General features: G+C 41.8%; 1 protein-coding gene and 1 pseudogene across 2 annotated transcripts in view; both read right to left on the minus strand.

The window, feature by feature from the left end:
• The window catches only part of LOC132834687 (A disintegrin and metalloproteinase with thrombospondin motifs 12-like), a 547,736-nt gene that overhangs the window by 468,420 nt on the left and 51,596 nt on the right, over nt 1-27,720 (minus strand). The window lies entirely within an intron of this gene.
• Nucleotides 25,566-25,666, minus strand: LOC132821050 (U6 spliceosomal RNA; annotated as a pseudogene).

Genomic DNA, 27,720 nt, shown 5'->3' on the forward strand with positions numbered 1-27,720 from the left:
TCTGGTCGGCGCTGTTGTGTTGGACCAAATGGTCTGTTCCCATGCTGTATATCGCTATGATTACAAGTGGATTCTGATTGGTCGACAAGTGGACACTAATTGGTCGTGGTGTTGCCATATCGAATGTATCAATTAAACAGCTCATAGTTGAACGTCAAGCTTTGTTTAAACTTTAAACGAGGCAGTTTAGTTCTCTAATTGACCAAGACATTGAAGAAAGAATCTAAGAATGTCCGTCACCACTTTGATCATGTGATGTAGCTCTGTACTACCAAATGACTACCAATGTGGGATCTCGTATTTAAGGATAAGATGAGAATTTCTTTCTCTCAGAAAATGGTGAATCTTTGGAGGTCTCTCCCTCACAGGGCTGTGGAGGCAGGAACATTGCATATTTTTAAAGGTAGAAGTAGACAGATACTTCAAAAACAAGGGAGTCAATGTTTATCGGGGTAGACTGGAACCTGGAGTTGAGACCACAATCAGTTCTGAAGAAGAATCATATACCACAGTACTGCATGTTGAAACACACCAACTCTGTGCATTATAATGCTGCTGCCAGGCCATTTTGCACAGACATCCATCTCATGCATTGAAACAGGGTACATCTTTGGACTCTTAATTTGCTCTCTTGACACACAATCACTTAGCACCTAATTGGATATTCCTAGCACCTCTGTGTTGCTTGGCCTTTTTAAGTATTACTGCCTCATTCAGATTTTGCAACTCCACTGTACTTCTGCCCTTGTGTTGCTTTTTTGTGCATGTTCAAAAACAGACAGTTTGTTACGGTTCCTATTATTAGCAGGGGTGGAGGGGATAGGCATGGTGCTGGATGGCACTGTGCACTGATCCCTTTAGCCACAAGAGCTACCTTTTCTTCCTCTTTGAAAACTGATAATGTTTTGACATCAAACACTTCGTGTGGCTCACTGTTCTCTGGGTGAAAAGAAAATTCTCCTCATCTCAGCCCTAAAAGGTTTACCCCTTATCCTTAAAATAGATTCCTGACTCTGGACTCCCCCACCAACTGGAGCATTCTTCCTGCATCTGACCTGTCTAGTCCTGTTAGAATATTATAGATTTCTATGAGATTCCACCCCACACAATTCTTCTAAACTCTTCTGAAAAAATCCTAACTAACTCAATCTGTCCTCATGTGTCAGACCTGCCACCTCAGGAATCAATTTGGTGAATCTTCACTGTACCCTCTGCGTCAAGAACATCCTTCCTCAAATAAAGAGACCAAAACTACACACAAGATTCCAGGTGAAACCTCACCAATTCCATATGCAAGGAATTATAACATTTAATTTTGATTTAGGAATCATGACATGCTTTGGAGAGGGTGCAGAGGAGGTTGTCCAGGATGTTGCCTGGTATGGACGGTGCTAGCTATGAATAGATTAGGATTATTTTCATTAGAAAGATGGAAGTTGAGGGGGGACCTGATTGGGGTCTACAAAATCATGAGAGTTATAGACAGAGTGGATAGCAAGAAGCTTTTTTCCCCAGAGTGGGGCCTCAACTACTAGGGATCATGAGCTCAAAGTGAGCTGGGAAAAGTTTACAGGAGCTATGTGTGGAAAGTTCTTTCCACAGATGGTGGTGGGTGCTTGGTACACATTGCCAGCAGAGGTGGTAGAGGCAGGCACGATAGCGTCATTTAAGATATATCTAGACAGATGCATGAATGAGCAGAGGGATACAGATCCTCAGAAAATACGTGACACGTTTAGATAGAGGATCTGGATCGGCGCAGGCTTGGAGGGCGAAAGGACTTGTTCCTGTGCTGTAATTTTCTTTGCGGTTTGTTCTTAAAAGTCATCTGGATGGGTATTTGAACAGAAAGGGTTTAAAGGGATCTTGGCCAAATACTGGTAAATGGGACTTGGTCAGATTGAGATGTCTGGTCAGCACAGACAAGTTGGAACACGGGGTCTGTTCATGTGATTCTGACTCTATATCAGACTCCAAACTCTATCCCTCTCTTCACAGATGCTGCCAGACCTGATTTTCTCCAGCACTCTGTGTTTGCTTCAGATTTCCAGCATCCACAGTATTTAGTTTTTATCAGACCAGCCATGATCTTGTTGAATGTTTAAATAACCTCGGGGGGCCAAAAGACCTACTGCTGCTTCTCGTTCATATATTCATGTGCTTGTATGTAAATGCTGCAATCCATGTAGTGAAGCCACTACAGGATTTCCACAGTTTTGATCCAGCGACATTAAAGACACATTAAAGCAGCTATGGCTACCAGGTGTGTAACTTGAAGGAAACATTGAAGACAGTGGGGTTCTCATGCATCTGTTTCCTCTATATACCTAGACACCGAGAATTGTGCATGTGAGAGATGCCACAAAAGAAGCTTGATAACAATTAAGTATTAGGAAAAACAGAAAGTGCTGGAAATTTCAGCAAGTCTGGCAGCATATAAATGCCAATAATCTGCTCATCTATGTTCCCTCAGAATCACTCAGCTTCAGATCTCACCTTAGCAGACACCATCATCCAGACATGGACACAAGAATAAACAGCAGAAGAAAGAACTTCAATATTATAAGTAACATTCCTATCATGTATTGCTATAATTCATATGCATATAATCCTTGATTTAGCATCAAGCTGTAAAATTAGGATTTGTATGCACCTGAATTCTGGAGGGAAATATCAGTTAATGGCCACAAGATTTATTTACCAAGAAGATCTAAATTATACTCTCTCAGCAAACTGACATTTATGACACTACTGATGCATTTTCCAGAATTGAGTCTGTGCTATGTTAGTGGATCAACTGACCATGTTCCCTTATAATACAATCCCTGCACCACTCTCCTTCTGATTATAACAGCTAAATGATTAAGGATTTAAATGATTTCAATAAATATCAACATTGATATCTTGAAAATTGTAATCAAATTGATAAAGCTATTCAATTTTGATTGTTAAAACAAAAATTCGAAAATTAAAAGCAAATTATTTTTCTAAACATAAATAATGATATTGTTCCATACTACCTGTGAGGTGTCTTGCAACAAGTCTCACAAACCTATCATTCTTAACACTGTCAAGTTGAACATTGAACGCTTCTAATTTGAAATTCTCATGTTATGCTTCATATTAGATTAGATTAGATTACTTACAGTGTGGAAACAGGCCCTTCGGCCCAACAAGTCCACACCGACCCACCACCCACCCATACCCCTAACCTAACACTATGGGCAATTTAGCATGGCCAATTCACCTGACCCACACATCTTTGGACTGTGGGAGGAAACCGGAGCACCCGGAGAAAACCCACGCAGACACGGGGAGAACGTGCAAACTCCACACAGTCAGTCACCTGAGGCGGGAATTGAACCCAGGTCTCTGGCGCTGTGAGGCAGCAATGCTAACCACTGTGCCACCGTGTCGCCTCATGGCAATCATGGCCATTAATACCTTGCTCATTCTTTATTATGGACAAAAGTGAGGGATGCAGATGCTGGAAACCAGAGTTTAGATTAGAGTGGTGCTGGAAAAGCACAGCAGGTCAGGCAGCATCTGAGGAGCAGGAAAGTCGATGTTTCAGGCAAAAGCCCCTCATCAGGAATAGAGGCAGGAAGCCTCCAGGGTGGAGAGATAAATGGGGGTGGGGAGAAGGTAGCAAAGAGTACAATAGGTGAATGGGGGTGGGGATGGAGGTGATAGGTCAGAGGGCAGGGTAGAGTGGATAGGTGGGAGGGGGGATTGGTAGGTAGGACAGGTCATGAGGACAGTGCTGAGCTGGAAGGTTGGAACTGAGGTAAGGTGGGGAGAGGGGAAATGAGGAAACTGGTGGATTCCCCCCACCTAACCTCAGTTCCAACCTTCCAGCTCAGCACAGTCCTCATAACCTGTCCTACCTACCAATCCCCCCTCCCACCTATCCACTCTACCCTGCCCTCTGACCTATCACCTCTATCCCCACCCCCATTCACCTATTGTACTCTTTGCTACCTTCTCCCCACCCCCATTTATCTCTCCACCCTGGAGGCTTCCTGCCTCTATTCCTGATGAAGGGCTTTTGCCTGAAACATCGATTTTCCTGCTCCTCGGATGCTGCCTGACCTGCTGTGCTTTTCCAGCACTACTCTAATCTAAACTCATTCTTTATTATCCCTAGCCATCCCTATACACCCAGTCCATTCAAAAAAATGAGATTCAGAACAGGACATTAGTTACTTGTCTCCATATTAGTGGGGTGGGGGGTGTGAGACCGTGTCTGGAATGACTGGAGTGGATTATATCTTTTGCAATGTCAAATGCTAATGATTAGTAGTCTTAACAAGCATATCGGAACTTAACCATGCAAATGGAATTTCTGGGGTTTTGCAGAACTCATCAGGAAACTAAAAGAAAAGGGGATTTTGAAGGTTCAACAACTAGCAGGCAAGTAATGCATTTGTTGAAAATGTGTTGCTGGTTAAAGCACAGCAGGTCAGGCAGCATCCAAGGAATAGGAAATTCGACGTTTTGGGCATAAGCCCTTCATCAGGAAGGGCTTATGCCCGAAACGTCGAATTTCCTATTCCTTGGATGCTGCCTGACCTGCTGTGCTTTAACCAGCAACACATTTCCAACTGTGATCTCCAGCATCTGCAGACCTCATTTTTTACCCGAAGTAATGCATTTGCCTTGCTTTTGTTCAATTCTCTGGGGCGAAGCTTTCACAGTTTTGAAGGTTGTTTCCTGTAATTTGGAAATGAAATCTAATACCTTCAACTGTATTTAAATTATCTACATTTCCCAGCTTTCTAAGTGCTAGAAACAACTTACTGGTCTAAGGTTGGAGGTAAATCTACATCACAAGATGCAACAATAGCATCAATGGGAAGAACAATAGCTTTCTGCTCATGCAACTATCAATCTATAGGGATGGGAAGGATAAGCACAGACCTACAGCTTGTAGTTGATAAAATGCTCTCCCTGTAAACCCTGTACTGAGTATAAGCTTCACAAGCATCACAGTGTTATCTCCAGGGTTTTGCACCTAATCATTCACAAACACTCGCAACCTCCTCGAAGAAGGCCTCTTGCCAATTGAGCCAGTGACCTTGCCAGGAAGTCAACACAACTCTTCATTTCTTTACCTTTGATTCTTTCCAGGGATCTACATGTGATATTTGTGGAAACTAAAATGGATCTCCAATATTATCTGACAAGGCCAGTACATAATTGCAATTAGCCTAGTGGTATTGTCACAGGAATAATAATGAGAGATCCAGGTAATGTTCTGGGGACCAAGGTTGAGATCCTACCACTGATGAAATTTGTATTCAATAATAATACATTGGTGACCATGAAACCAATTGTCAATTATTGTAAATATCCACCTGGTTCACTAATACTCTTCAGGAAAGGAAACTGCTGACCTCTTGTCTGGTCTACATGTGAGTCCAGAGCTACAGCACTGCAGTTGACTCCTAACTGCTCTCTGAAATGGACTAGCAAGCAAGCCTCATCTCCCACTTTAGGACCCTCACCACACGGGATTAATGTGGATTTCACAAGTTTCCTCATTTCCCTTCCCCCCACCTTATCCCAGATCCAACCCGGCATTCCCCCATGACCTGTCCTACCTGTCCATCTTCCTTCCCACCTATCTGCTCCACCCTCTGTCTGACCTATCACCATTACCCCCACCTTCATCCATCTGTCACACTCTCAACTACCTTCCCCAAGCCTCACCCCCCTCTCATTTATCACTCCACCCCCATGACTCACAAGCCTCATTCCTGATGAAGGGCTTTTGCATGAAACGTTGATTCTCCTGCTCCTTGGATGCTGCCTGACCTGCTGTGCTTTTCCAGCACCACACTCTCGACTCCGATCTCCAGCATCTGCAGTCCTCATTTTCTCCTAGCAAGCAATTCGGTTTAACAATCAATATAAAGTCTCAAAAAAGAAGTGAAACTGGTAAACCACGTGGGAAACACACCAGATATGACAACAGCAAATACATTCCCGTTGACCCTGCAAACTTCTCCTTATCAACATCTTGGGGGCTAGTGCTAGTGTGGGAGAACTCACAGACAAGTCAAGCAACAGCCTGACATAGTCACAATCATTGAACTATACTTTATAAAACTAACCAGATACCATCAGCACCATTGCTGCATGTGCCCTGTACCACCTGCAGGACAGGCCTAACAGACAAAATTCTGGAAGTCCCTCTCTAATGGCATCGGGGATCTACTCACAGCAAGTGGACAGCAGGAGGCAGCTCACCACCACCTTCAAAAGGGTAACTAGGGATGGGCAATAATACTGACCCAGCCAGGAAAGCGCAAATCCAAAAAGTGAGTTTAAAAAATCTCAAAACAAAACACTACTCCAAATGAGCAGATAATTGGCTCCACTCCAACACTCAAATAAATATTTAAATAAATACATTAAATGCTGGTTCTTCCCTGTAATAATTAAAAAGTTCAAGTTGAAAATTGCAGCAGAGCAATTTAACATTCCATCAACTTGACAAGTCTCTGCAGATGAGAAAAAGCCTGTTATCACAAGCTTGTGTCCATCAACAGAACTGGTTCCGTGGGTGTAGAAATTGCACGGAAGCCTTTCGGGAACGGATCTATGCTGAATCAGATGCCAGATATTTCATGCCTGAGGTCCAAGCTCTTCACACAAGGGATTGGAGTATTGTCGAGAGTGTGGTGCTGGAAAAGCACAGCAGGTCAGGCAGCAACCAAGGAGCAGGAGAATTGACATTTTGGCCAAATGTCTTTCATCAGGAATGAGGTTGTGAGCTGAGGGGGTGGAGAGATAAATGGGACGGGGGTGGAGATGGGAGAGAGGTAGCTGAGAGTGCGATAGGTCGATGGAGGTGGGGGTAATAGTGATAGATCGGAGAGGAGGGTGGAGTGGATAGGTGGGAAAAAAGATAGACAGGCCATGAGCGTGGTGCCGAGTTGGAAAGTTGGACCTGGGATAACATGGGGGAAGGGAAAATGAGGAAACTGGTGAAATCCGCATTGATCCTGTGTGGTTGGAGGGTCCAGAGGCGGAAGATGAGGCATTCTTCCTCCAGGTGTTGGGTGGTTAGGGAGTAGCAATGGAGGAGGCCCAGGAACTGCTTGTGCTTGGCAAAATGGGAGGGGGAGTTGAAGTGTTCAGCCACAGGGCGGTGGGGTTGGTTGATGCAGGTGTCCATCTGTCTCCCCTGTGTAGAGGAGATCGCACCAGGAGCAACGGATACAGTAAATGACATGTCTGGAAGTGCACGAGAAACATCCCACCACCTTATCTCAGTTCCAACCTTCCAACTCGGCACCGCCCTCATGACCTGTCCTACCTGTCCATTGTCCTATCCACCTATCCACTCCACCCTCCTCTCCGAACAATCACCATTACCCCCACCTCCATCTACCTCTCGCACTCTCAGCTACCTCCCCCCACCCCCAGCCCCAACCCCCACACACCCCCCCCCCCCCTCCCCATTTATCTCTCCACCCCCTCGGCTCACAACCTCATTGTTGATGAAGGGCATTTGCCCAAAATGTCGATTCTCCTGCTCCTCAGATGATACCTAACACGGCGTGCTTTTCCAGCACCACACTCTCAACTCTAACATCCAGCATCTGCAGTCCTCACTTTCAGCAAGGGATTGGTGTATGGTCTTTTGTGACATGGGCAAGACCATTTACGGCTGCAGATCATTGCTTCCAAGGAAAATATTTCCAATGTTGCCAAAATCTGCAGAAGTGTCTCTTGGGAATGATCACTATTCTACACGCCTCAGTTTTATCACCTGTGCACCTGAAGCCGGTTTGTTGACATGTCTCCAAATAGCCGATGCTTCCTGTGGGAGCTCAGTACATGGTAAAACTATTTGACCCCTGAAAGCATCATAGCCTAGCCTGATGCTATTTTTCTACATTATAAGTATGTACTTTTCTCTGTGGATCAATGTAAAATCATGAGAAATGAATTTTGATGAAACAGTCCCTGTTCCTCCAAATCCAGTATATTATATTATTATTATTATGCAAACAACGATACTGCCACTAGATGAGATCAACCAAGGTAGGGGAGTGTGTGAGAATTTTTTTGTACGTTCATGGGATGTGGACTTTGCTGCCACTGCAGTCCATTGAGTCCACAATGACTCTTGTTAGGGAGGGAGGTCCAGGACGTTGAGCCAGTGAGGGTTAAAGAATGGCAATGTATTTCCAGGTTAGGATGATGTGTGGCTTGGAGAGGAACTTGCAGCTGCTGATGATTCCACATACCTGATGTTGTTCTACTTCTAGATGCTAGTGGTTTTGAGTGTGGAAGATGCTATCTCAGAATCTGGGTGAATTTCTGCATTGCACTAGGCTGACACAAGATTTTCAGTTATGCCTGGAATTCCCTCCTGAGTTCTTAACTGAGCCAGGATTGATCCCCTGGTTTGACAATAATGATTGAATGGGGAACCTCTAGGGTCATGAGGTTATAGATGACCTCATCTGCTGCTGCTGAGTGACCACAGTGCCTTATGTATGCTTAGTCTTGAGATGCTTTTCTCTTGAAAGTCTAATTCCATTTAGCACAGAGATGGTATCATACAATATTTTGATGGTGTGGCCATTTCACAGACATGGCTAGAAGAGGGACGAGAATGGTTGTTACAGATTCTGGGATTTAGATGTTTCAGCAAGAACAAAGAAAATGGTAAAAGGTTTGGTAAATGGAGAAAATGGTAAAATGGCATTGTTAATCAAGGGTAGATTAGATTAGATTAGACTTACAGTGTGGAAACAGGCCCTTCGGCCCAACAAGTCCACACCGACCCGCCGAAGCGAAACCCACCCATACCCTTACATTTACCCCTTACCTAACACTAAGGGCAATTTAGCATGGCTAATTCACCTGACCCGCACATCTTTGGACTGTGGGAGGAAACCGGAGCACCCGGAGGAAACCCACGCAGACACGGGGAGAACGTGCAAACTCCACACAGTCAGTCGCCTGAGTCGGGAACTGAACCCGGGTCTCAGGCGCTGTGAGGCAGAAGTGCTAACCACTGTGCCACCGTGCCGCCCACAAATGCCACCGTGCCGTGTTGTAGTATTACAACAGCTGAGATAAGGTTTGAGGACTCATCCACTGAGGTAGTTTGGGCTGAGGTTAGAAACAGGAGAGGAGAGGTCACCTGGTTGGAAGCTTTCTACAGGCCTCTGAGTTGTTCCAGGGATGTAGAGGAAAGGATAGCAAAGGTGAGTCTCGATAGGAGTGAGAGTAATAGGGTAGTTGTTATAGGGGATTTTAACTTCCCCTATATTGACAAGGAATACTGTAGTTCACATCGGTGAAAACAATGACTGCAGATGCTGGAAACCAGATTCTGGATTAGTGGTGCTGGAAGAGCACAACAGTTCAGGTAGCATCCAAAGTGCAGCGAAATCGACGTTCCTGATGAAGGGCTTTTGCCCGAAACGTCGATTTCGCTGCACTTTGGATGCTGCCTGAACTGCTGTGCTCTTCCAGCACTACTAATCCAGAATGTAGTTCACATAGTTTAGATGGGTCAGTTTTTTTCAATGTGTGTAGGAGGGTTTTCTGACGCAGTATGTACACAGGCCAACAAGGTGCGATGCCATATTGGATTTAATACTGGGGAATAAACCCAGTCAGGTGTTAGATTTGAAGGTAGGTGAGCACTTTGGCGATAGATAATATAATTCAGTTATGTTTACAATAGCAATGGGCAGAGATAGGTATATACCGCAGAGAAAGAGATATAACGGGGAGAAAGGCAATTATGATGCCATTAGGCAAGATTTGTGATCCATAGGATGGGAAAGGGAACTGCAGGGGATGGACACACTTGAAATGTGGAACTTATTCAAGGAACAGCTACTGCAGGTCCTTGATAAGTATACTTACCATTTAGGGAGGTAGTTGTTGAGAGAAGGAGCCATAGTTTCGAAAGAAGTTGAAGCTCTTGTCAAGAGGAAGAAGAAGGCTTATATATAAGATAATCAGAGGGTTAGTTAGGGTGGACAGGGAGAGCCTTTTTGCAAGTATGGTGATGGTGAGCATGAGGAGGCGTAGCTTTAAATTGAGGGGTGATAGATATAGGACAGATGTCAGAGGTAGTTTCTTTACTCAGAGAGTAGTAAGGGTATGGAATGCTTTGCCTGCAACGTTAGTAGATTTAAGTACATTTAAGTCGTCATTGGACAAGCATATGGATGTACATGGAATAGTAGGTTAAATGGGCTTCAGATGGTATAACAGGTCGTCACAACATCGAGGGCTGAAGGGCCTGTACTGTGCTGTAATGTTCTATGTTCTATGTTATGTGAGGATGATGCGTGAAGGCTCGGTTAGGGGACTTGAGAGTTACAAGTTAGCCAGAAAAGATCTAAAGAGAGGGCTAAGGAGAGCCAGGAGGGGACATGAAAAGTTGTTGGTGGATAGAATCAAGGAAAAACCTAAGGCCTTTTATAGGTATATCAGGAATAAAAGAATGAATAAAGTACGATTAGGGCCAATCAAAGATAGTAGTGAAATGTTGTGTGTTGAATCTGAGGACATGGGGAAATGCTTAATGAATACTTTTCATTAGTATTCACATTGGGAAAGGGCAATGTTATTGAGAATTTAGCAATATAGGCTACAAGATTGGATGAGATTGAGGTGGACAAAGAGGAGGTTTCTTAAGGGGCTTGACAGGACATCTGCTGAAAAGATGTTTCCCCTCATTAGAGAATCGAGGACCAGAGGCCATAGTCTCAGAATAAAAGGGTTCTAATTTAAGAGTGAGGTGAGGAGGAATTACTTCTCTCAGAGTTGAGTGTTTTGGAACTTTTTGCCACATAAAGCTGTGAGGGCCGAGTCCTCGTGTAAAATTAAGGCTAAAATAGAGTTTTGATCTGTAGGAGAATCAAAGAAAAGACGAGAAGGGGAAATGAGGATTGTTGGATCAGCCATGACCATGTTGAATAATCTCCTGTTCCTGGTTCTTGTGATGTTAAAATCTAATGATCTGAATAGTAAATGTAATGCAAAGTTTAGAATTAAGGATTCACCCTGGCAACAAATTTTAGTTGCATTCCATGTATATGAGATGGCTAAAAGTATATCTGTCTGAGATTTGTTTTAAATGACTGCGATTTGACAGGGTAGGCAGCTGAAAAAAATCTTTATGATGAAATAAGTCCCAGAACCTGGGACCATAATCTTACAACTAAAGCTGAACAATTTTCAAGTCAGTCCAGGTGATCTCTCTCCACTTTGAGGGCTTTTAACTTGTCACAACAGGTCACAGCAACCAAATTAATTTGTTATTTAAAAAGGTCTTAAGGGATCTGGAGACTAGGCAGGATATTAGAATTAAAGCATTATAGCTGCTTCAGAGGAGCAAAATGTCAGAAAAGGTCAGAAGGTTCAAATGGATTGTTCCTGTGGAACATACAGATTGGAGCCAGACTGTTTATTTTCTGTACACCTTGGTTTTTCCAGATCTTTAAACTGTTGTCAATTCTATAAATCTCAGCAAAAAGAAACTAATTTACACTGTAGGTATAACATAAAAGTTTCCATTAAATACATTGATAGTACAAAGCCAGCCAAGAATCTGTGCTATAATCAGGAAATACAAAGCAGTGGAAGTTATGGTACAACTCTACAAGAGCTATAGACAGACTACATGAGGAGAACAGCAACCAGATATAGGCGCTGCACCTCTCAAAGGCAATAGCTACCTTAGAAGCTGAGCAATGCAACATCACTGGAATAATACTGGGTGTCAAAAGGATTTCATAATGAGAAAGAAAATCAGAAAATGCTAGAAACATTCAGCAGCACCTGGGAAAGGAAGCTTGGAATTTCAGGTCAGTCACAAACGCTGAAGCTGTTTCTCTCGGCAGATGTTGGCCATTTGAGTATTTCCTACATCTTCTGTTTCTCATTCAGATTCCCATCATCTACTGTATTCTACTTTTCAATAATGAGATGTTGATATACAAGGTTCACATCCCCTGAAGAAAATCTTAAAGGATGAACTAATTTCACTGTATGATGTACTGAAGAAAGTTAAATGATGGATTGAAACCATTGCCTCTTGTGGGATTCTACTTGGGATTGGGATTTTCTCGAGTTGAGATGAATATGAGAGATGATGTAAATCAAGCAGACCAGCTTCCAAATGGGTTTGAAATGGTAGATACTGAGAGGTTGAATCATCTGGCTAAATACAGGAAAACAACCCCAGAAAAAGGGACAGATTTAGGACTGAGATGAGGAGACGTTTCTTTGCTCAAAGTGTTGTAAATCTTTGGAATTATATACCCCAGAAGGTTGTGCATGTTCCATCATTAAAAATAATTAAGGCTAAGTTAAGCAGATTTCTGGTTTCTCACAAAATCAAGGGGTGTGGGAAGTAAGTGGAAAAGTGAGGAAGAATATCAGCAAAGACCAGCTGACTGAATGGCAGACTGATATATCACCATTTAAATAACAATCCTCCTTTCTGATTCTCACATTTACCCACATTAACTGCATCTGCTATGTATTCAGCCACTCACTCACCTTCTCTAGATCACCATGATGGCTCCTTTGATCCTCCTCCCAACCCTCAATTCCATCCAGTTTTGAGTCAACAGCAAACCTGGAAATTATGTATTTGGTTACCTAATCCAGGTCTTATATCATGAATAGCTCTGATCTTTGCTATACCAAACTAGTCACTGCCCACCGTTCTGAAAGAGATCCATTTCTTCCCCCTTTCTGTTCCTGTCTGTCAACCAATTCCCAATCTATGCCAATATATTGCCACTGTCTTGTGAGTTTTAATTTTTCCCCTAACTTCTGAGGGACCTTATCAAATGTCTTCTGCACATTTAAATGCATCATATCTACTGGTTCTCCCTTACTTACTCCACTGGTTACATTTGTAAAAAGTTCTACCCCACAGGGTGGTTCAGTGGTTAGCCCTGCTCCCTCACAGCACCAGGGACCTGTGTTCAATTCCAGCTTTGGGTGACTGTCTGCGTGGAGTTTGCATGTTCTCCCCGTGTCTGCAAGGGTTTCCTTTCACAGTCCAAAGATGTGCAGATTGGGTGGATTGGCCATGGTAAATTGCCCGTAGTGTCGAGGGATGTGTAGATTAGCTATGGGAAATGCAGGATTACAGGGATAGGGTATGGGGGAGGGGGGGGGGGTGAACACAGTGGGGATTCTATGATCAAGCATGATTTGCCTTTCACAAACCATTGCAGGTTTGTTCAGTCCTAGTAATGCTTTCTAAATTTTCTCTAATCACCTTTTATAATGGACTATCAATGTTAAGCTAACTGGTCTGTAATTCTTTGTTTTTCCCTCTCTCCCTTTTAAATAGTGAGGTTGCATGTACCACCCTCCAATCCATCAAAACAGCTCCAGAGTTTTGGAAGACAAACAACATATCAAATGTTTTTTGGGCCACTGCCTTTAGTACTCTTATGTAGATCATCAGGCTCTGGCAATGTGTCACTCTTAGACCCCATTAATGTCTCCAGTGCTATTTTCTGACAGATACTTTCAAATATGTTTTTTTTTTAATTCTTCCCTCTCATCAGGCCATTGGTTCCCTAACACTTCTGACAGGTTATTTGTGCAAGCTTTTCTGCCATTCCTTTGTTCCCCATTCTAACTTCCTCAGTTTTTGACTGTAAGGAACCTCTATTTGTCGCCATTAATCTTTTTCTCTTCACATATTTATAGAAGCATTTATGGTCTGTTTCTATAGAGTCATAGAAATCTACAGCATTTAAAAAGACCCTTTGGCCCATCAGTCCATCAAGTCTGAGTCAGTCAAGAAACAACACCTCATTATACTATTTCCATTTTCTAGAACTTGGCTCATAATCTTGACATCGCAAATGTACATCTAAATATTTCTTAATTATTACGAGCATTTCTGCCTTTACCACTCATTGGATATTTCACTCTCTTATTCTATTTTCCCCTCCTTTGAACAAACTTTTTGTCCTCTATTGCCAAGTTCTAAAATGCTGTCAATCCTCACATTTGTTGCTTTTTCTGACAAATTGTCTCTTCTTTGGATCTAAACCTCTTCCTAACTTTTTTTGTAAGCCACATCTGCTCCAAACATAAATGAATAATTGTTGTGATTTATTCACATGTTTTTTTAAAGATGAACCATCGCTTATCAACTGTCAAGGTCAAGACCCACACTTTAGTTTGCCTACATTTTGGAGGCCATGTAATTCGTAGGGATTTGTCATATAGCACTGCTTAGCAGATGCAAATAATATTTCGATCAAGGTTAATTGAAGATTAAACCACAGTAAAATCTAGTGCTTATGTTCACATATCCATTTACTATTTACTTTTCTTTGCCAAATCTACAGTATATAAAAACAATTATGCTACTGCTTTGTAAATTTGAGGGAGATTGCTTTGTAGCTCAAAATAATCAATCGCCAAGATATATTTACAAAGCTCTTCTGTTGAATCCTGAGGCTTAATGCAAATTACTTAAATTATAAACAGGTAAAGGCAGATTCTCATTGCAAGATTGGGCTCATCTTTGGCGTTAGTCTGAGATGCAGAAGTTAGGATAAATACCTATACTGAAACTGAAAAAAACAAACATTTCAATGTGAAAAATAGTCAAAAGTAAACTTAAGTTATATTCTCAGAATAAAGTTGTATTCTCAGCTTTGCTTTTAATTAGGAGTTACATTAAATGCTTTAAATTTAGCCAAAATGGACTCAACTGAAAGTGCTACAAATATATGAATTTACTGAAGTAAACGTGAAAACCATGTTAATTTTGAATAAGCAGATTGACTTAAGTTGAAATCAAAATTTACCTGGCTCATGTTTGAACATTGCAGTTCAAACATGTATTCAAAAGCCAACAGAAAAATATCAAACCAAGATGAGCAGTGCATGAAAATTGATTGCTTTAGGCTTACTTCGATCCTTTTTCACTTGAATTTCAACGGCATTTCCCAAGCACGGAAGTTTTAAAAAACAATCACTGATGTTCTGTCACTGATAGTGAATGATTATGATGTGGTAGGCATCACAGAGACGTGGTTACGGGGGGTCAGGACTGGCAGTTAAACCTCCAAGGATTTTCAACTTATCTAAAAGACAGGGAGGTGGGCAGAGGGGGTGGGGTTGCCTTGTTAGTTAAGAACAAAATTAAATCTCTGGCACTGAATGACATAGCGTTGGATGATGTGGAGTCTGTGTGGGTAGAATTGAGGAACCACAAAGGCAAAAAAACCATAATGGGAGTTATGTACAGACCTCCTAACAGTGGTCAGGACCAGGGGCGCAACATGTACCGGAAAATAGAGAAGGTATGTCAGAAAGGCAAGGTCGCGGTGATCATGGGAGACTTCAATATGCAGGTGGACTGGGTAAATAATGTTGCCAGTGGATCCAAAGAAAGGGAATTCATGGAATTCTTACAGGATGGCTTTTTGGAACAGCGTGTCATGGAGCCCACAAGGGAGCAGGCTATTCTGGACCTAGTGCTATGTAATGAACCAGACTTTATAAAAGATCTTAAAGTAAGCAAACCCTTAGGAAGCAGCGATCATAATATGGTAGAGTTCTGTCTGCAGTTGGAAAGAGAGAAGGCAAAATCGGATGTAATGGTGTTACAGTTAAATAAAGGTAATTATGAGGGTATGAGAGAGGAACTGACAAAAATAGACTGGAAGCAGAGCATAGCGGGGAAGACAGTAGAGCAAAAATGGCAGGAGTTTGTGGGTATAATTGAGGACACTGTACAGACATTCATCCCCAAGAAAAGAAAGATTATCCGGGGAGGGATTAGACATCCATGGCTGACAAAGAAAGTCAGGAAATGTATTAAAGAAAAAGACAGATCCTATAAAGTGGCCAAGAGCAGTGGAAAATCAGAAGATTGGGAAGGCTACAAAAACAAACAGAGGATAACAAAGAGAGAAATAAGGAAGGAGAGGATCAAATATGAAGGTAGGCTAGCCAGTAATATTAGAAATGATAGTAAAAGTTTCTTTCAATACATGAGAAACAAACAACAAGCAAAAGTAGACATTGAGCCACTTTAAACTGATGCTGGAAGCCTAGTGGTGGGAGTTAAGGAAATAGCAGGAGAACTTAACAAGTATTTTGCGTCAGTCTTCACAGTGGAAGACATGAGTAATATCCGAACAATTAAAGGGATTCAGGGGGCTGAGTTGAGTATGGTTGCCATTACAAAAGAGAAAGTGCTAGAAAAGCTAAAAGGTCTTAAAATTAATAAATCTCCTGGCCCTGTTGGGATACATCCTAGAGGTCTGAGAGAGGTGGCTGAGGAAATAGCGGAGGCATTGGCTGAGATCTTTCAAAAGTCACTGGAGTCAGGGAAAGTCCCAGATGATTGGAAGATCGCCGTTGTTCCTTTCTCTTTGTTCAAGAAAGGATCAAGACAAAACATGGAAAATTATAGGCCAATTAGCCTAACCTCGGTTGTTAGTAAAATTCTAGAATCCATCATTAAGGATGAGATTTCTAAATTCTTGGAAGAGCAGAGTCTGATTAGAACAAGTCAACAATGGATTTAGTAAGGGGAGGTCATGTCTGACAAACCTGCTGGAATTCTTTGAAGAGGTGACAAGTAGGTTAGACCAGGGAAACCCAGTGGATGTGGTCTATCTAGACTTCCAAAAGGCCTTTGATAAGGTGCCACACAGGAGGCTGCTGAGCAAGGTGAGGGCCCATGGTGTTCGAGGTGAGCTACTGGTATGGATTGAGGATTGGCTGTCTGACAGAAGGCAGAGAGTTGGGATAAAAGGTTCTTTTTTGGAATGGCAGCTGGTGACATGCGGTGTCCCGCAGGGTTCAGTGTTGGGGCCGCAGCTGTTCACATTATATATTAATGATCTGGATGAAGGGACTGGGGGCATTCTAGTGAAGTTTGCCGATGATATGAAGTTAGGTGGACAGGCAGGTAGTACTGAGGAAGTGGGGAGGCTACAGAAGGATCTAGACTGTTTGGGAGAGTGGTCCAGGAAATGGCTGATGGAATTCAACATGAGCAAATGCGAGGTCCTGCACTTTGGAAAAAAGAATAAAAGCATAGACTACTTTCTAAACAGCGAGAAAATTCGTAAGGCCAAAGTACAAAGGGATCTGGGAGTGCTAGTCGAGGATTCTCTAAAGGTAAACATGCAGGTTGAGTCTGTGATTGAGAAAGTGAATGCAATGTTGTAATTTATCTCAAGAGGGTTGCAATATAAAAGCACTGTTGTGCTACTGAGACTTTATAAAGCTCTGGTTAGGCCCTATTTGGAGTACTGTGTCCAGTTTTGGTCCCCACACCTCAGGAAGGACATACTGTCACTGGAGCGTGTCCAGCAGAGATTCACATGGATGATCCCTGGAATGGTCGGTCTAACATACGAGGAATGGCTAAGAATCCTGGGATTGTATTCATTGGAGTTTAGAAGATTAAGCGGAGATTTAATAGAAACTTACAGATAATATATGGCTTGGAAAGGGTGGACGCTAGGAAATTGTTTCCGTTAGGTGAGGAGAGTAGGACCCGTGGACACAGCCTTAGAATTAGAGGGGGTCAATTCAGAACAGAAATGTGGAGACATTTCTTCAGCCAGAGAGGGGTGGGCCTGTGGAATTCATTGTGGCAGAGTGCAGTGGAGGCCGGGACGCTAAATGTCTTCAAGGCAGAGATTGATAGATTCTTGATGTCACAAGGAATTAAGGGCTATGGGGAGAATGCAGGTAAGTGGAGTTGAAATGCCCATCAGCCATGATTGAATGGCGGAGTGGACTCGATGGGCTAAACGGCCTTACTTCCACTCCTATATCTTATGGTCTTATGGTTCTGATCTCAGCTGATATTACTACTGTACAAGTGAAATCCTAAAATTGAAACTGGTTTAACAGATTATTTTCTTTCATTTAACATGGCGATCCTCCACCAAACCAAAGTTCTAGTACATGAGCAAGGAGGTGATGCTGAATTTGTACAAGACACTTGATAAACATCACCACATTACAGGAATTATGTGAATGCAGTGGGTAGACTTCAAAATGGTTTACAAGAATGGTTCCAGGAATGAGAATCCTCAGAGGTTAGATTGAAGAAGTTGGGATTGTCCTTCTTGGAGAGAAGACAGAGAGGATAGTTGATAGAAGTTTTCAAAATCATGAGTGGGTGAACAGAGTAGGTAGGGAGAAGCTGTTACTATTTACACAAGAAAAAAGAATACGAGGACACAGCTGTAAAGTGATGTGCAATTGAAGCAAGGGAGATGTCAGAAAAACTTTTTCACACAGCGAGTAGTTAAGGTATGGAATGTGCTGCCTGGAAATGTGATGATGTGGAGGTGCTGGTGTTGGACAGGAGTGGACAAACTTAGAAATGTGATGGAGACATGTTGAGGTATTCAAGAAAGCATTGGATGATTATTTGGAAAGGAATAATATGCAGAGGTATGGGGAATAAGCAGGAGATTGGCACTAGGTAATACAACCAATGCAAGCATAATGAGCTGAATGGCCTCCTTATGCAACGTAACAAATCTGCTATTCTGTAAACATAAGCACAGAGGCTGCAGAGTTGGTTTTAACAGTAGAACATGTTTTTTTTTAAAAAACTCAGCTATCTAAACATAACATAATCTTAAAAAATCAATATACTTACACTTCAACACCATCAATTTACAGATAATTTCCTTCCCAAGCAAAGCTGCTGGTTAGATTTAACTGCTTCTTGTCACACACAGCACATGAGCTGAGACTTTTTTCTTTGACTGCTCAAAACTGAGACTTTAGACTTTCTCAGTTTTGGATAACCAATTTGATTTAAGGAGCGTTATTTGTATCTACTTTAATGTCATATATTTTTGAGTTTCTAATTTGAACTATGGGGTTGGTCTGCACATATGATGGGGCGTAAATATTAACTTGTAAGTGTTTCTGTAGCCATCGTGATTTCTTTTACAACTCAGTATGAGATAAGTTTTTCTTGGAGAGTAATGAGAATTTGTTTGCATTGGGAGCGATCTTTATGAGTGAGAAAAGTAACAATGTAGTGTATTGTATTTCAGTTCAAAATATTTGAAAAATACTGGGCTGAGGGGCATCAGCCTTGAACTGGAAAGGTTTTTCAATTTAGAAGTCTTGGTTGGAGCTAGAAATGTAAAATTCTGAAAGAAGTGAGAGTGCTTACAACTGTTAAATATATTACTTTAGTGTAAGGAATTTAAAGGTCGGAAGAAAAGGGTTTGGTTAAGATACTAACTGGGATTTCTGAAGCTGAGTAAGTGTAAGTCAGAACAGGCTTAGTAAGTTAAATAGCCTAATTCTGCTTCTTTATCTTCTAATCTTATCATTAAGTCTACTCCAGGCTGAGGTAGACTGCTTTTTAATCAGTAAGGGAATCGGGGTTTATTGGCATAAGGCAGGAAGGTGGAGTTGAGGATGATCGGATCAGCCATAGTCTCACTGCTCTCTCTCTTCGCTTCCAGTCGGTTGTGTAAAAACTCGAGAAAGAGACAATGACATCATCAAGACTGGAAATGGATGCCACAGTTAGGTCAAGCCTAATAGAGATAATAGTCCAGGTATCTCTCTCTCTGGTGTGAGGAATGTAAAGGAGTACTTTGGGATTAATGGGATTGAATTTTACCATGATTTGCAATCTTTAAATTTGGTTTACAAGTAAATGGTTTCATTTATTCTATTTTATCTTCACAGAATCACAAAAAAACTAAATTTCTTTTGTGTAACAGGTTTCTAATATAGTGTTGAATCTGAATCTTTGCAGCATTTTCAGTGAAAAACAAGTTTTAAAAAATCAGATGATCAATCAAGAAAAATTTCACTCTGGGATGTAACTTGTCCAGTATTAACATCAGCTGGGATCATAATACATTCCAGATATTTAATCAAACACTCTTGGACTGGAAGTTTCACAAATTACAGCCTTTAACCAAGGTAATTTATTCCATAACTGCTGTGAGTTAACTTATTTTCTGAGAGACTATACTTGCATGTGATTTCAGTCAGGCATCTTTGAAAAGCCAAAATGTTTTTGAAGCAAATTTAAGAACAACTTGCTGATCTGGCATCTGCTAAGCTAATGACTTAATTTTAGTTAGTTTTCTCTGTCATGTTATAAACCCCCATAGTCCAAGCAAGCTTCCATTAACATGTCAGGAAGCATGTACCCGTTTAAAATAATAACTCTGGAAAGACTGACCTTGTCAATTTTTAAACACTTCACAATAATAAAACACTGTATACCACTAGATTAAAATCTAAACTCCATAAGAATTATATTAATGTCATACTGGTAGGTAGCCTATAGATCTGGCCCCTCCAGTTCATTCTATTTGACTTACTTGTCTTAACATTGAACATCTCAATCAGTCCACAAGTTGACTCTAGTGTAATATTCTAGTTCCTACCCCTTGTCACATTGGTTTTATACTCTCCCAAGTGGCAGTAGCAAACTTCCCTGCAAGGATATTCCTCTTCCTCCAGTTTAGGTGAAGCTTGTCCTTCGTGTGCAAGTTATTCCTGCCCTGCAAGAGGTCCTAATGATCCAGATGAATCCATCCACATTCATATAAATTTAGACAGTCAAATTTGCAGAGGAAGCCATATGGTGAGTCAAGAGTGTGGTGCTGGAAAAACACAGCAGATCAGGCAGAATCCAAGGAGCAGGAGAATCAACCTTTCGGGCAAATATCCTTCAACAGGAATTAAGCTTGTGAGCCAAGGGAATGTTGAGATAAATAGGAGGAGGTGGGGCTGGGGGAAAGTTAGCTGAGAATGCGATAGGTAGATGAAGGTGGGGGTAATGGTGATAGGTCAGAGAGGCGGGTGGAGGGGATAGGTGGGAAGGAAGATGGACAGACAGGACAGGTCATGAGGGTGGTGCCAAGTTGGAAGGTTGGAACTGAGATAAGGTGGGGGGGAGGGAAAATGAGGAAACCGGTGAAATCCACATTGATCCCATGTGGGCAGAGTCCCAAGGTGGAAGATGAGGCATTCTTCCTCCAGGCGTCAGGTGGTTAGGGAGTGGCGATGGAGGAGGCCCAGGACCTGCGTGTCCTTGGCAGAGTGGGAGGGGGAGTTGAAGTGTTCAGCCACAGGGCGTTGGGGTTGGTTGGTGCGGGTGTCCCAGAGATGTTCTCTGAAGCACTCTGCAAGAGCTACCTCCCAATGTAGAGAAGGCCGCATTGGGAGCAATAGATACAGTAAATGACATGTGTGGAAGTGCAGGTAAAACTATGATGCATGTGGAAGGCTCCTTTGGGGCCTTGGGCAGAGGTGAGTGGAGAGGTGTGGGATCCAACAAGGGATCAGGTTGTCTAGATCTTGTGATGTGCAATGCGGCAGGGTTAATAAAGTCAGAGTAAAAGATCCCCTTGGGAACAGCGGCCATAACATGGTGGAATTTAGCATTCAATTTGAGATGAAGGAAAATAAGCTGGACTCAGTTTAAATAAGGGTAATTACAAAATGGTGTTCAGTTTAAAAAAGGGTAATTACATAAGATTGAGAGCAGAGCTGGCTGGAGTGGGCTGGGAAAGACGTTTAGCAGCAAAGACAGATGAGGATAAAATAACAGTCATTTAACAAAATAGTTCATATCTCGAAGCAAAGATATATCTCTGTGAAGAAGGATTGTCAGAAGGTGAGAGGTTAAGGATAAAATCAGATTGAAAATAAAACATACAACATGGTAAAGATTAGTGGTAAACCAGTGGATTGGGAAAGTTTAAAACAGATAACAAAAGACAACCAAATCAACTAATGAACAGGAAGAAAATACGCTTTGGGGGTAAACATGTAAGTAATTTCAAGGTGGACAGCAAGAGGGTTTTTAAATATACAAAAAGGAAGCGAGAAGCCAAACTGAACATTAGTCCTTCAGAGAATGAGGCTGGGGGAATAATAATAGGACCAGGAAATAGAGGAGGATTTAATAAATACTTTGCATCTGCTTTCACAGTCGAAGATAGAATAATTACTAATTCAAGGGGAAAAATGGAGAGGAAATAAATACCTAACTTTCACTGGAGAAAATGTGTTAGGTAAACTTACGGGCCTAAAGATCGTTAAATGCACTGGAACTGAAAGGATGCATCCTTGGATATGAAAGGAAGTAGATATATAGATAAATTACTACCAATGTACCAGCTTTCAGGAATTCTTAGATCCTTTGGCTTTAATCAAGCCTAAAAGTTTTACTAGAATTCTTTGAGGAGGAAAAGAGTAGAAAAGATAAAGGGTAACAGTGAATGTAATACGTTTGGATTTTCAGAGGTACCTGATAAGGTACCGCACATTCAGCTACTTAATAAGAGCCTATGGTGATGGAGGCAGTATAGATTAGATTAGATTAGATTACTTAGTGTGGAAACAGGCCCTTTGACCCAACAAGTCCACACCGATCCACTGAAGCGCAACCCACCCATACCCCTACATTTACCCCTTACCTATCACTACGGGCAATTTAGCATTGCCAATTCACCTGACATCTTTGTGACTGTGGGAGGAAACCGGAGCACCCGGAGGAAACCCACGCAGACACGGGGAGAATGTGCAAACTCCACACAGTCAGTCGCCCGAGTCGGGAATTGAACCCGGGTCTCAGGCGCTGTGAGACAGCAGTGCTAACCACTGTGCCACCGTGCCGCCCGTATACTAGCATAGATTGAGGAAAGACTTACTAATAGGTTAGTTGGGATACAGGGGGCACTTTCAAGATAGAAAACTGTAACTAATGGTTGTCACAGAAAACAGTACTTGGGTCACAATTATTTGCAATATATATTAATGACTTGAATGGGGACACTGAATGTATTTCAGGCACTTTTGTGCATGACTTAAAACTGGAAGGGAGGGCAACTGGTGAGGATGAAACAAAAAGTCAGCAGAGGAATGTAGACTGGTTAAACAAGTGGGCAAAAAGATGTGATATAAAGTGAGAAAATGTGAGGTTATGCACTTCGGCAGGAAAAATAGAGGAGGCAAATATTATTTCAACACCACTAAGTTGCAAGGGACATGCTAAGACCTTGAAGATGGCCATTGTCTGGAATGTGTGTGGCATGAATGTTTCTTAGCACTTGTCAGCCCAATCTGGATATTGTCCAGATCTTGTTGAATTTGAACATAGACTGCTTCAGTATCTGAGGAGTCGCTAATGCTGAACATTGTGCTATCATCAACAAGCATTCTCATTTCTGACCTTATTATGGAGGGAGGATTGTTGATAAGGCAGTTGAAGATGGTTAGGTCTAGGACACTACCCAGAGAAACTTGTGCAGAGATGTCCTTGAGCTGAAATGACTGACCCCAAACGACCACAGTCATCTTCCGATATCCCAGGTATGACTCCAACCAGCAAAACGTTTGCGCCGATACCTATTGATTCCAGTTTTGCTAGATTTCCTTGATGTCATACTCGGTTGAATGTAGCCTGATGTCAAGGGCTCTATCACTCTCACCTCATCTCTGAAATTCAACTGTTTTGTCCATGTTTGAACCAAGGTTGTAATGAGGTCAGGAGCTGAGTGGCCCTGGCAGAACACAAACTGGGCATCACTGAGCAGGTTATTGCTGAACAGGTGCTATTTGATTGCACTGTTGATGACACTTCCCATCACTTTAGTAATGTTTGAGAGTAGACTAATGGAGTAGTAATTGGCTGGGTTGGATTTGTTCAAATTTTGTTGCACACACATATCTGGACAATTTTTCACATTGTCAACAGATGCCAGGTTGTAATTTTATTGGAAGAGCTTGGCTAGGGGTGCAGCAAGTTCAGGATCTTAAGTCTTCAGTACTTCTGCTGACATATTGTCATGGTCTATCTGCTATCCAGGGCATTGAGCAATATTTTGATATCAAATGAGATAGAATTGGTTGAAGACTGGTATCTGAGATGCCGGGGACCACTAGAGAAGGTTGAGATAGATTATCCACTCCACACTTCTGGCTAAATTTTGCTGTGAATATTTCAGACTTATATTTTGTACCATTACGTTGGGTTTTTCTGTAAATGAGGGTGGGGATATTTGTGGAGCATCCTCCTGCAGTGAGTTTGTTTAATTGTCCATCACCATTCATGGCGGGATATGGCAGGACTGCAGAGCTTAGATCTGATCTGCTGGCTGTGGGATCACTTCGCTCTGTCTATCCACTGGCTTATACTAGTTGGCAAGTTGGTGGTTCTATTTGGTGGCTTCACCAGGTTGACATGTCACTTTCAGCTATGCCTAATGCTGCTCCTGGCATACCCTCCTGCACTCTCCATTGAACCAGGGTTGAACCCCTACTTGATAATGATGGTTAAATGGGAGGTATGCCAGGCTATGGGTTTGCAGATTGTGCTGGAGTACAATTCTGCTCCTGTTGATGGCCCCCACGACGCCTCTGAAAGCTAGTGCTTCCAAATAAACCTGTTGAACTATAACCTGGTGTTATGTGATTTTTAACTTTGTCCACCCCAGTCCAACACTGACTCTTCTACATCATGGCTGCCATTTAGCACAGTGGAAGGTATTCTCAATGTGAAGGCAGGACTTCACCTCCATGAGGACTGTGCAATGGTCATGCTTACCAAAACTGTAATGAACAATGCATCTGCAGCTGGCAGATGGGTAAGGATGAGATCGAGTATGTTTTTTTTCCCTCTATGTTTGTTCCCTCACCACCTGATGTAAATGTTGATGCTGCAGTAAGCTCCACACAACCTGATGAACGACAATGTTTCTGCTTCACACAAGGAGTTTAGTATGAGATCCCAATGAAGACAGACATGTCATCTGATAGACGTTGGTTTGTGTCTAACTGGTCAATGTAACTTTTAGCAATTGCTATTATATATCAAACCTGTGTAAGACAAGTGCCTCTTCGCATTAAACCTCTACAGAGGCTTATCCTCAACCAATGTGATTTAGATGGGTTCTTAAATTCAGAATAAACCACAAGCTCAGTAGTTGGGCACCACAACACACGACATTGAATGGTAAAATTGCCTAGACGGCACCAAACTGCCAACAATAATTTATTCTTGAACTGAAGTCAGTTTTACACAGACCAGAAATCAAGGAAGTCCCAGATTAGACTTGGACAATAGCAACAATGGCAGAAAAATTGGCCTTAGCACATAAAATTGAGTGAAGCACACTTTCAGTAAAAGTGCATGAATTTCAGCGGAGACTATCTCAGGCTTGGCAATGTTGTCTGCCCCAACTCACTGCTCACTGTCTGAATTCACAAATGCAAAATAATGACAAATGACTAGGTGAAATAACACAAAGCTGTCAAAGTGTACCCTACTGTAGCATTAAGTATACAAAAATAGTCTATTTTTACTTTGTGTTTAGAATGTCTAAGAATTAGCACTTATACAACATTATTTATCTTAAACTTCTGAAGCAATTAGAATTTTAAAATGTGAAGTCTACAAATGAGGAGGAACCATGAAGAATAAACTGGAGGCATTTACTTTGTATTACCCTATCCGTGTTAACACAATAATATATAATTAATATGAACATCATGATGCCCTTTTATTTTATATGGAATGCCTCACAAGTGTGTCTGTCATCCTTGCACAAGGACCATGCCAATCTTCTCTGTATCATTTCATTTTCAGTAAACGTGTTTTCAACAATCTTACCTGGAAGTATTAATAGCGTTTAAAAATTCTTTGTAGATTATTCAGAGTTTATTTGCGTTTTATTTAAAACAACTGTCTCTCAACTGAAGTCAAATAACACTAAGGGAAGAATCCTGTGCCCTTCCCAGTTTGGTGATGAGGGTTATATTTATTTCACCAGAAGCATGCTAGATGGGGACCACCACCTCTGGTCTCTATTCAGATTAACTCCATAGCAGGAAGGCCATGGATGATGTTCCTACTCATTGAGTGGACAAGTAATCTAACCACTGCTGGTATTAACCTGAAAATGGGCAGGAGGTATGTTTCTCAATTGAGCTGCTGGCATTGGAATGGCTAGTTGACTTAAGATGGCCGAACTTCAGTGTCTTTGACTGTGGCCAAAGGACTGTTCCTGGTCTATAAGTGGAACAAGATGAGGAGTATAAAGGTAGTGCGTTTTAACATGCTGTCCAGCCAGTAGCCAAGACCCACCCCCTCTCCCCAATCACCCCCTCCCCCAACCCATTGCTTCCAAAAGATCCTGTGCCAAGGCTTCCTTGATCTTGTAGATGGTAACTTTATGCATTTTTTAATAATATATTTTTATTAAGAAAAAATAGATTTTTAAATATTAAAACAAATACAAAACAATGCAATTCAAAACAATACAAAAATAGTACAAAACTAAACCCAAATAATAAAAAAAATCCCCAACCCACCCTCCTATACGAATGTATAAACATATATAGAGAAGTATAAAATTTTAAAAAAACTAAACTAGCTATTTAACTAACTAAATAAATACCTAACAACAAACAAATAAATAGTAATAACTCAGCCCAGCCAAACAAAACACTCATACATTCACAGTTCCTCCTCCCTGGATATTGGACTCACGAAACACAATCATTACGGCTATATAAAAGCCCTTGTTAGTGTGACAGATAAATCAGTGTCCAGGTATTTCAAAAAGGGTTGCCATGTCTTGTAAAAATTCTCAGTTTTATGGTGTACCATATTTGTGAGAAAATCCAAGGGAATGTGCTCCATAACAATCTTCCGCCAACCCGACAGGCCCATGGGGTTTTCTGATATCCAACCTAGCAAGATATTCTTCCTTGCACAGAATGTAAGAATATTGAAAAGTTTTGCCTTATGCGAGTCTGCAGGAAATACAATGGGTAGGCCCAAAAGGAGCGAAATAGGGTCCTTCTCCACCCTACACCTAAAATCCTCTCCATTGCACCCACCACAGCGCTCCAATGTGTTTGAAGCCTGTCACAAGACCAAAGACAATGGGTAAGAGTACCCGTACAAACCTTGCACTTGGGACATGCTGAAGATACCCCGGCTTAAATTTTGACAAATGATCTGGGGTTAAGTGGACCCTGTGGAGAATCTTCAACGGCAAAGCATGGGTCCTATTGCAAATTGATATCTTCTTTGCATTCTCCCAAATATCCTTCCATGCCTCTGAAGAAACTTCAACACCCAGCTCTCTTTCCCACATCTTGCAGAGTCGATCAGACTCATGTGAGGTGGCACCCCCCAATTGCTGATATAGAGTACTGACAGAGAGTGTACTCTTAGTCCTTAGTACCCCTCTTTCTATGAAAAATTTGTAGGGATCAGTCAAAAGTGTTTATACATTCGTATAGGAGGGTGGGTTGGGGATTTTTTTTATTATTTGGGTGTAGTTTTGTACTATTTTTGTACTGAATAAAATTCCTAACTTGAAAAAAACGAAAGAGGTCTCTATTAGGTAACTCGTACTTCCGTACTAACTGATCGAAGGACATTATTACATCTCCCTCAAATAAATCACCCATGCAAGATATACCCCTAGCTGCCCAACATTTAAATCATGAATCTATCATACCTGGTTGAAAACTTGGCATACCCACTAAAGGTGTAAACAAAGATGTTTTGCCAATATTACCTTCCCTCTGCCGAATTGCCCCCCATGCTTTAACAGTATTGATGACTATTGGGTTATGGCAATATTCCCCAACTGTCCTCACCTTGTCCAAAAACAGCAAACTGGTAAGGGGGAACCTTGCCTGGGA

This window comes from Hemiscyllium ocellatum, chromosome 1, assembly GCF_020745735.1.
Source record: "Hemiscyllium ocellatum isolate sHemOce1 chromosome 1, sHemOce1.pat.X.cur, whole genome shotgun sequence".
NCBI classification, from domain to species: Eukaryota; Metazoa; Chordata; class Chondrichthyes; order Orectolobiformes; family Hemiscylliidae; genus Hemiscyllium; species Hemiscyllium ocellatum.